The following is an 8,400-nucleotide window of genomic DNA, read 5'->3' as shown; positions in this document are numbered from 1 at the left end:
TGTTTGTTGTCAGTGTTGCCAGATATGGGGATTTATCCCTAGATTTGTGGATTTTGGGTGTCTGATGGGGATATTCTGCACAAAATTTTATGAAGAAGAAACAATGATGAGTAATCCTATATATTGTTGCAATTAGTTTGCTTGCACTTACATAAAGTATAGGGAGTAATTTCTATATTAGTAATACATACAGGATCGAGAAAAAATATATATTTGTGGAAATGTGGATTTTTGGATTGTTTTGGAGATTTTTTATCATGAGATTTGGAGATTTTTAGACTAACCCATCTGGCAACACTGTTTGAAGTTCGATCTGTCTGTCTGTCTGTCTGTATAGATTGCCTTACCTTGTGTAAGACCCGGGAAAAAAAGTTCGATCGTCCATCCCCATGGCCTTAGAAGGTGTTTCAGTGAATTTGGGAATCTTTATTGTGTGAATTTGAACAATTTCTGTGATTTAATACTTGGTAAGTTATGGCTCATCATTTAAGCTGCTTTATTTGATATAAAAGAAGTGTGAGATATGAGTTAGGTGTAAGAAATAAAGAGTTGTACATGCTTTAGTAGCCAAGGGCCAATGAAACTTTATACCTAGCCTACATGTTTTAGTAGCCAAGCCCGTGAAACTACTTGTATACAGGGTGCTATTTTTGCTAGTCTTGATGATAGGTTACTTTATGCTAGCCTTAAGGATTAAGTAAAATTTTAAATGATTTTATGCTAGGGCAGAAGATGTCTTTAAGGTGTAAGTGTAAGGCCATCCAACAATAATTTGTAATTACAGTGTGTGGGTTTATCTTTGGTGTAGAGTATGCTTGGGTAATGATATATCATTAATTTTTATTCTTAAATACTAGTGAATTTATTACAACTTTACCTAGTGGCTTATTATTTTGACCATCATTGTTGGGCAGGACTCATTTTGGAATATACCCTCACCTCACCTATGGGCAACAGGATTTTTTCCCCCCTGTCACTAAGCAAGATATATTTTTTCCTTAAGCAAATGAACCAAGTGATAAAAAGGAACCACACTATTAATTTTGTTGTTGGGGTTCGTTTTTTTTTTTTTATATATATAAATTTGTTACTTTGTATTTTTATTTGAAAGACTCTATACTACTTTTCTTGCTAGACAAACTTTCGTTGTAACTCTTTCCCTTATACTACCGTAGCCTTAACCTTCCATAGCCTTAACCTTGCTCTACCATTAACCTAATAAATCACCAACTTTTCAGTTAATCATTGTGTATACTATATTAACAATTGTGTAACCACAGTGTGAAACTGGGAAATGTTTGGTGGGAGTTTCTTAAAAAAAATGGTGATACAAGACTGCATCATTACCTAACCTAACCTAGGCTAAAGGATGAAAAGTCAAGTGGTAATCTGAAATACATCCTGGCCTAACCTAACCAAACCCAACCATACCATTGTAGGTACCCTGGCTTAATCCTTAATGTAACTTTATCTATAAGGTCCTGTGCCCTGATTAGCACAAATTAACGTTCTAAAAATTACATAATTATTTAGAGATTCAGCCTAATACTAAGTGCCACATCATTCTTGAAAACCAATCAATTCCTTGGAATCCAGTAACCCGTGAAAATGCTTTACTTTGCTAATTACAATGATATAGCTTATTTTGTCTCTTAAGTCTCTAACCACATTTTTCAATAGTTAAATTATACTGTATTTAGGTGCAAAATTTTGTCAGCTATAATGAAACCGTTAATCCGAATCTTAGTCTAAGTGCCAAATGATGTGTGTAGCTCCTACCTGTCAGACAATATTTTTAGGCCCTCTAACTGTTATTTTTTTTTAGGTCACTTTCACACCAAAATGTGGTCTGACACATGCTATGTGCCACTTTGGAGTGAAAGTGCCTTTAAGGTAGTGGGTAATTCTATTGGAGAGTTGTATGGTGTATTCTTTAAACGTCAGAACCAAGGCCATAAGTAGTGGTTTGGGCTTGAGCATAGGTACCAAGGGCCACCGAAAAAAAGCATGTCTACCTGTACACTATTGTTTCACAACATTTTGACTCTGGTAGGGGGAGGGTTTTCTTCCTTGGAATTCAGTATGTTTTGCTGGCATTGTGTGTTAGCTCTTTGAATATTTGGTTGGTTGTGAAGGGATTTTCATAATTTACATTTTGTGTTAGGTCTTCAAACTTTTTTTTTAGTTATAAAGGGATCTTTATAATTTACATTTTCTTTTTTACTTTTTCAGTAGTATACATTTTTTGGCCTGGTAAATAAGAACAAAGGTTACTAATAATTTGCTGTATTTGTGTATCCTCACTGCTCATGAATTTGAATTCTCATATTATTCTTAGACAAAATTCAGACTCCGCCAGGGAGGTAGAAACCTAGAATTGTACGAGGAGTCTCATTAGATGAATCCCTTGGGTTATTAGCTCAATTTAGGATGCCTACCAACTGCTTGCGGCTGCTGCATGCCATCATTGTGCCACCAGGGCACCACAAATCTTGTTAGATGCAGAGTTTAGTGAAATGCTTGTGTTACTTTCTTAGGCTTGTTTTCCCTACGAAATTGAGAGCTCTCCGTAGCACTCACACAACGGGCGTGTGAAACATACCCTTGTAAGTTTAATTTTTGCCAGCCTCTATTCCCAAAGGAATAGCGTCAGCCTCTGCTAACGTTCATGAATGATTGCAAGCAAGTATTCACTTAAGGGCAAATGTTTAATACCGATGTCAGTTTGATCACTGCACTAGCTGGATGTACACATGCTCATGAACATGTTGACAAGGCTACAGGTAGTCAACAACCAATCTCTTTGAGCAATAATGTTGCGATTCATCGCATATACATTATTCTCACAAGCAGGCTCAGGCTCGTTTTCAAACACTTACCTGGAGGCAAAGAAGTACGCTTGCGCAAGTGCATGCTGGCAAGCAATATTTTCTACCAACAAGGAATAGGTACCATCATACAATTAGAGCTTCGTTCTAATAGATCATTAGTTTCGATGGTTATATACGAGAAGTCAGGTCTTGCATTCCCTCCTACCTTCTCGTAACCAGGCATAACTACAGCAGTTTACTCTCGAGTAGACTCTTCCTTCTCTCCAGCCAGTTCCTTCTTAAATTTTGGGTTTGCCGAAACTTCGCATAAGCGAATCCGCTTCCGGGGAGTGAACATTTGGAACTTATGCCAGTTTTATCAATCGTAAACAAAGAAATACCAACGTTTTCGTCGTTTCTAAGGAATCTCGGCCATAGGGAGGAGTAGGTCTCGATTGCGATTGTTGACTAACATAGTCTATCAGTTCCAGACACAAGGAATCATTCTTCGGCCTGCCTCGGTGGTTTGTGTTACTGGTTCATGGATGGACTTGTGTAAATACAGTACAGTATTACCTGTCCAGCAATGAATTTAACATACGTCCAGATCTAATCTGCTTCCAGCATTCTTTTCAGGAATATATCTATAGTCCTGCCACTGGAAGAGCCAGGCTGGAGAAATCTGTGCTTTTAAGTCATTAAAGACTAGCTGCCAGGATTTAACAGTTTCCTTCTTAGTGGAGGCATCTGGTAACTGGTGAGCAGATAGCAACTACTCCCCTCAATTGAGTTTTCATTACTATCTTCCAATGAAAACTTAGTTATTATCAAATTTCTATCTTACGTAATTTCAGGGTCTCGGTAGACTAGGAACATAAAGTTTTCCAGATACCCATCCATATGAGTAAACATTACCTTGATTCATTTGCATAGGAGTTGTTTGCCAGTTTAAAGTTCTGTGATTCACGCTGTCAATAACTTTGAAAATGTTCTTAAATGTATACAGTATTCTGGTTGTGGCAAATGTTAACAGACATGGAATATGTCTTCATTGTTAATAGACATGGAATATGTCTTCATTGTTATCTTGATAACTGGTTGATCTTGTCAATCTCTGAAGGGTCAGGTGCACACAGTTGCTTTAGTTAGTTGGGCTGAAGATTATTTGTTCCGTAACTGAAATACAAACCACGCTATTTAATATGGGTAATTACTTTCGGCGTAGCTGAAATGATGAGCCATTAGAAATTTAACGAGGGTTTACTACCCCACCGCTAGTTAGCGGGGGGTAGGGAGGGTAGCCTGGTAACCCCCCCTCACACACCTGTGTGCTGAGCTCACTTTGCTATCGGCTCGGGTGGTTGTCGGACGTGTCCGCTTTCACCCTCGCCTCTTTGTCAGCCATTAATGCTTTTGTCTTTTTACTTACTTTTTCTTATACTTGTAATATATATAAACATTCTTTATGTTTATGTATATATTTGTGTATAGAAAAGTAGTAAGTTTTCTTTTCAGTGTTCGTGCTGTGTGTGTAATGTACGACAACGACACCTGCGTAGTGCAAGGCCACCACGGTTCCACGTCATGGGGTACGGCCTCTCCCTCTTGGTCCATCGGGTTTTCCTTCGGCATTTCCGTTAACTCGGCCGCCGTGGGGAATCGTCATTGCTGGACTTTCTTCATTCATATATTATCTTCGCTGTTCCTCCTTTCCTATGGGGAACTTGGATTCTCAGCGAAGGGAATGTGGGAGTTTAATTCTACTCGAGGTCGTTCACCCCTTACTACTACTACTACGTAATAATACGGAAGCTCCTTTCCCGTTGCGGGTTGGGTTGCTATTCCGTTTATTTGTCCAGTTCAAGGTGCCGTGTTTCGGTCTCTCCACAGCACCATGGGGTTTCACCAGAGTGTTCACCCTAATATCATCGTGGGCACTCAGGATTGGCTTCCGTGTCCTCCATTATTGGGATGACTGCCTGATCCTAGCATACTCGGAGTCATTCCCTCTTTGACACCGAGACAAACTTCTAGGACTTGGCCAGGATCTAAGGATCATGGTAAGTCTCGAGAAGTCCGCTCTGCTGCCCAATCAAAGACTGGTTCACCTAGGCATGATTATAGACACCAATCTCCATAAGGCCTTTCCATCAGACGACAGGATAGCAAGGCTGAGAAGAGTCGCAAGCCCTTTCCTCAGACGAGAAGAGCTTCCAACCCAATCGTGGTTACGTCTCCTCGGTTACCTTTCACCCTTGGCTCGTCTAGTTCTCAATGGTCGCCTCAGGATGAGGTCTCTCCAGGGGTGACTCAGGTCCTAGTGGAATCAAGGCTGCGATTCATTCCCCGGACATCATGATCCCTATGGATCCTGCGGAACGGATGAACCGCCAGTGGTGGGTGACAGGCGAGAACCTACGAAGAAGAATGGATCTTCTTGTTCCTTCCCCGGGATTGGATGCTGTTTTCAGACACCTCAAAAGAAAGGGGGGGGGGGAGCCCGTTCTGTACCACAGGACCTCAGGCCTGTGGTCAGAATCGGAAAAGTGCCTCCATATAAATCTGCTAGAGATGAAGGCCGTCTTCCTGGCCCTTCAACAGTTCCAACAAGGACCTGGCGGATCACTCTGTGGTGATGAGCTACAACACCACAGTAGTGGCTTACATCAACAAGCAAGGAGGTACCTTTTCAAAGCAGCTATCCCATCTCTCAGTAGAAATACTGAGATAGACCGAAGTTCACTCGATTCCTCTATCGGCTCGCTTCATTCCAGACAAAGGGAATGTGCTCGCTGACAGTCGGAGCAGTGTCTCTCAGATAATGAGTACTGAGTGGTCCTTGGATCATCCAGTAGCCAACAAAGTCCTGACTTTGTGCGGTTACCCGACTGTGGATCGGTTCGCTACAGCGCTGAACTTCAAGCTCCCGCTGTATTGCCCCCCAATCCCAGATCCCAAGGCACTCTGGCAAGATGCTTTCCAACAACGGGGGGACAGTACCGATGTGTACGCTTTTCCCCCGTTCTTTCTGAGGAGGAGGGTGCTCAACAAGACCAGAATATCGGTCAATCTCTCGATGACCCTTTATAGCTACGCTATGGCATCACGCGGAATGGTTTTCCGACCTTCCGCAACTCCTAACGGAACTTCCGGGAGAACTCCCTCTGCGACACAAACTACTCAAACAACCACAAGCCAACATCTTTCACAAAGCCGTAGCTTCGCTTCGACTTCACGCCTGGAGACTATCTAGCATCTCCTCACTAAGAGAGGATTGTCCCAACAAGTTGCAAACGGGATGTCTGGACACCTGCGTAGGTCATCTGCAGGGGTCTACCAGGCAAAGTGGCGAGTTTTCTGTGCTTGGAGTCATGAAGGGGTATCTCCGTATATTTGCGGGAAGAATGCGCCTTTCAGTCTCGGCAATGAAAGGCTATCGCTCAGCCTCAAGTCTAGCCTTCAGGCTTAAAGGAGTGGACATTTCTTCCTCGCTGGAACTTTCCCTACTCAGACGAAGATATGATCTTACCTGCCCTCAGTCGGAAGTGAGACCTCCTCCATGGAACATGGTTTGAGTTCTCAGGCCTCTTAAGAGACCTCCCTATAGAACCATTTCGCCAAGCTTCAGATCGCCACCTAAATTGGAAGGCGGTGTTCCTACTAGCTTTGGCCTCGGCCAAGCGAGTCAGTGAACTTCACGGTCTCGTATGACATCGCCCATGCAAGGGGATGAGGGGAGGTAACGTTCAGATTCTTCTCTGAGTTTGTGGCTAAGACAGAATCCGGGAGTGCCGGATCCTCGATTCGACTCTTTCCGGATTTCGAGTCTTCGTTCTGTTACAGATGACCCAGACCATCCCCTACTGTGTCCAGTAAGGAGTCTGAGGTTATATCTCAAAGAACGGCTGCATTCGTCCCCAAGTGCAAGCTTTGTTTGTGAGCACTAGGAGAACAAAGAGGAGGGTCACCAAGAATACCATCCCGGCATGGATTCGTAGGGTGATCCATCTGTCCCTGAATCCTGACCCTCCTCCGTCATGTCGCCTTAGAGCGCATAATGTCAGGGGCGTAGCTACATCCCTGGCCTTCAAGAAGAACTTCTCAGTGACGCAGGTTCTAAAAGCAGGGGTGTGGAAGCGTCAGACGACCTTCACAGCCCACTACCTGCAAGACGTGACCCACAGGAGGCTTGATACGTTCTCTATCGGCCCTGAGGTGGCTGCACAACAGCTGGTTTAAACCTCAGGCTCCTTAATGGACAAGTAGCAGAGGGTTGAGGGCATTGTTACCCGGTTTTAGTCTGCATGAAAGAAAAGGTATGTCTGGCCCATATTCTTTTCTTCATCCTCCCCTCTCCTGGGGAAAGCAGAATCCTGGGTTCTCTGCACAGCTGACCTCAAACCACTGCAGGTAAACCATGTTTCCTTGTGTTCCTAGTATTAAGTTAATACTGTCACGTCCTCATACCCTGACGAAGTGGTATTGGGAGAGTCCTAGCCTAAAGTTTCCATCTAAGAACTTCAGGTCAACTTCCTAGGACGAGTCACATATAATCCTTCACACACAGCTTATGTAGGCCGCAGCCCTTGCATAGCAAGGTGCGAGCGAGGTGCAGGGACTCTTTATTGTTGAGTGCTGACACACTCAGATAATGAGTCCCCAGGCAAAGCCAAAAGCCAGTATGGCTGGGAATTTTCCACCCTTCTTAAGGGTTGAGTCGCCCATATTAAATAGCGTGGTTTGTATTTCAGTTACGGAACAAATGACTAATTCGGAGATAATTTGTATTTTTCCTAATTATACAAACCTTAGCTATTTAATCAAACTTGCCCGCCAGCCCTATCCCCCGTGAAGTCCTACCTCTAAGCAAAGTGAGCTCAGCACACAGGTGTGTGAGGGTGGGGTGGGAGGGTACCAGGCTACCCTCCCTACCCCCCCCCCGCTAACTAGCGGTGGGGTAGTAAACCCTCGTTAAATTTCTAATGGCTCGTCATTTCAGCTACACCGAAAGTAATTACCCATATTAAATAGCTAAGGTTTGTATAGTTAGGAAAAATACAAATTATCTCTGAATTTGTCATGTTCATCTGCATCTAGAGAAGCGTGCAGCCTTTTATTGGCTTTGGTAAGAAGACCATGATGTTTCAAACAAGCTGAATGCTGTGGTAAACCAGGTTTGATGCAAAGTTTCAAGAGGCTGATTATAGATATTAAGTGGTCCCTTCATTCTTTCATTATGAGGAGGGTATTAGTTTTGAGGAGCACCAATGAACAACCTGTATGCCATCCAGTACAATAAGAAATTCCCTGGCTTCAGGGCTGAAAATTGGCATGCCTTTTAACCCCTGGGATAATCTTGCCATTTTGTCTTCCCCCATCCTCCTCCCTGATTAATCAGTTGATCAGCAGGGTACTCAACATTATTATCTAGGTGGTCTTGGGGTCTTCTCATTGTACATAGGTAAAAGATATTTCTAGATCTGCTGGCTGTACAGTAGCCTACTTGTCTTACAGTGAGTAAATCACCCTAGCCTAATTTTCCTCCTCAGCCTAACCTGCTGAGGTTTCACCAGTCCTTGGTAAGGGGGCA

At 43.1% G+C, this 8,400-nt stretch overlaps 3 long non-coding RNA genes across 22 annotated transcripts in view; 2 read left to right on the top strand and 1 right to left on the bottom strand.

Moving 5' to 3' along the window:
• LOC137638319 (uncharacterized) overlaps positions 1-8,400 on the bottom strand; it is a 1,154,758-nt gene that overhangs the window by 524,169 nt on the left and 622,189 nt on the right. The window lies entirely within an intron of this gene.
• Positions 1-8,400, top strand: part of LOC137638322 (uncharacterized) — an 838,879-nt gene that overhangs the window by 709,319 nt on the left and 121,160 nt on the right. The window lies entirely within an intron of this gene.
• Positions 1-8,400, top strand: part of LOC137638331 (uncharacterized) — a 174,508-nt gene that overhangs the window by 138,749 nt on the left and 27,359 nt on the right. The window contains exon 1 of one of the 2 annotated variants that reach the window (XR_011044061.1): positions 347-467. The exons of the other annotated variant lie outside the window; for it this stretch is intronic. This is a non-coding gene — a long non-coding RNA (uncharacterized lncRNA). Of the gene's footprint in view, positions 1-346; positions 468-8,400 lie in introns of those variants that run through there. 2 annotated transcript variants of the gene reach the window in all.

Source organism: Palaemon carinicauda, chromosome 3 (genome assembly GCF_036898095.1).
Source record: "Palaemon carinicauda isolate YSFRI2023 chromosome 3, ASM3689809v2, whole genome shotgun sequence".
NCBI lineage: Eukaryota > Metazoa > Arthropoda > Malacostraca > Decapoda > Palaemonidae > Palaemon > Palaemon carinicauda.
Note: the sequence above shows the minus strand (reverse complement) of the source record. Positions and strands in the feature narration are given on the sequence as shown.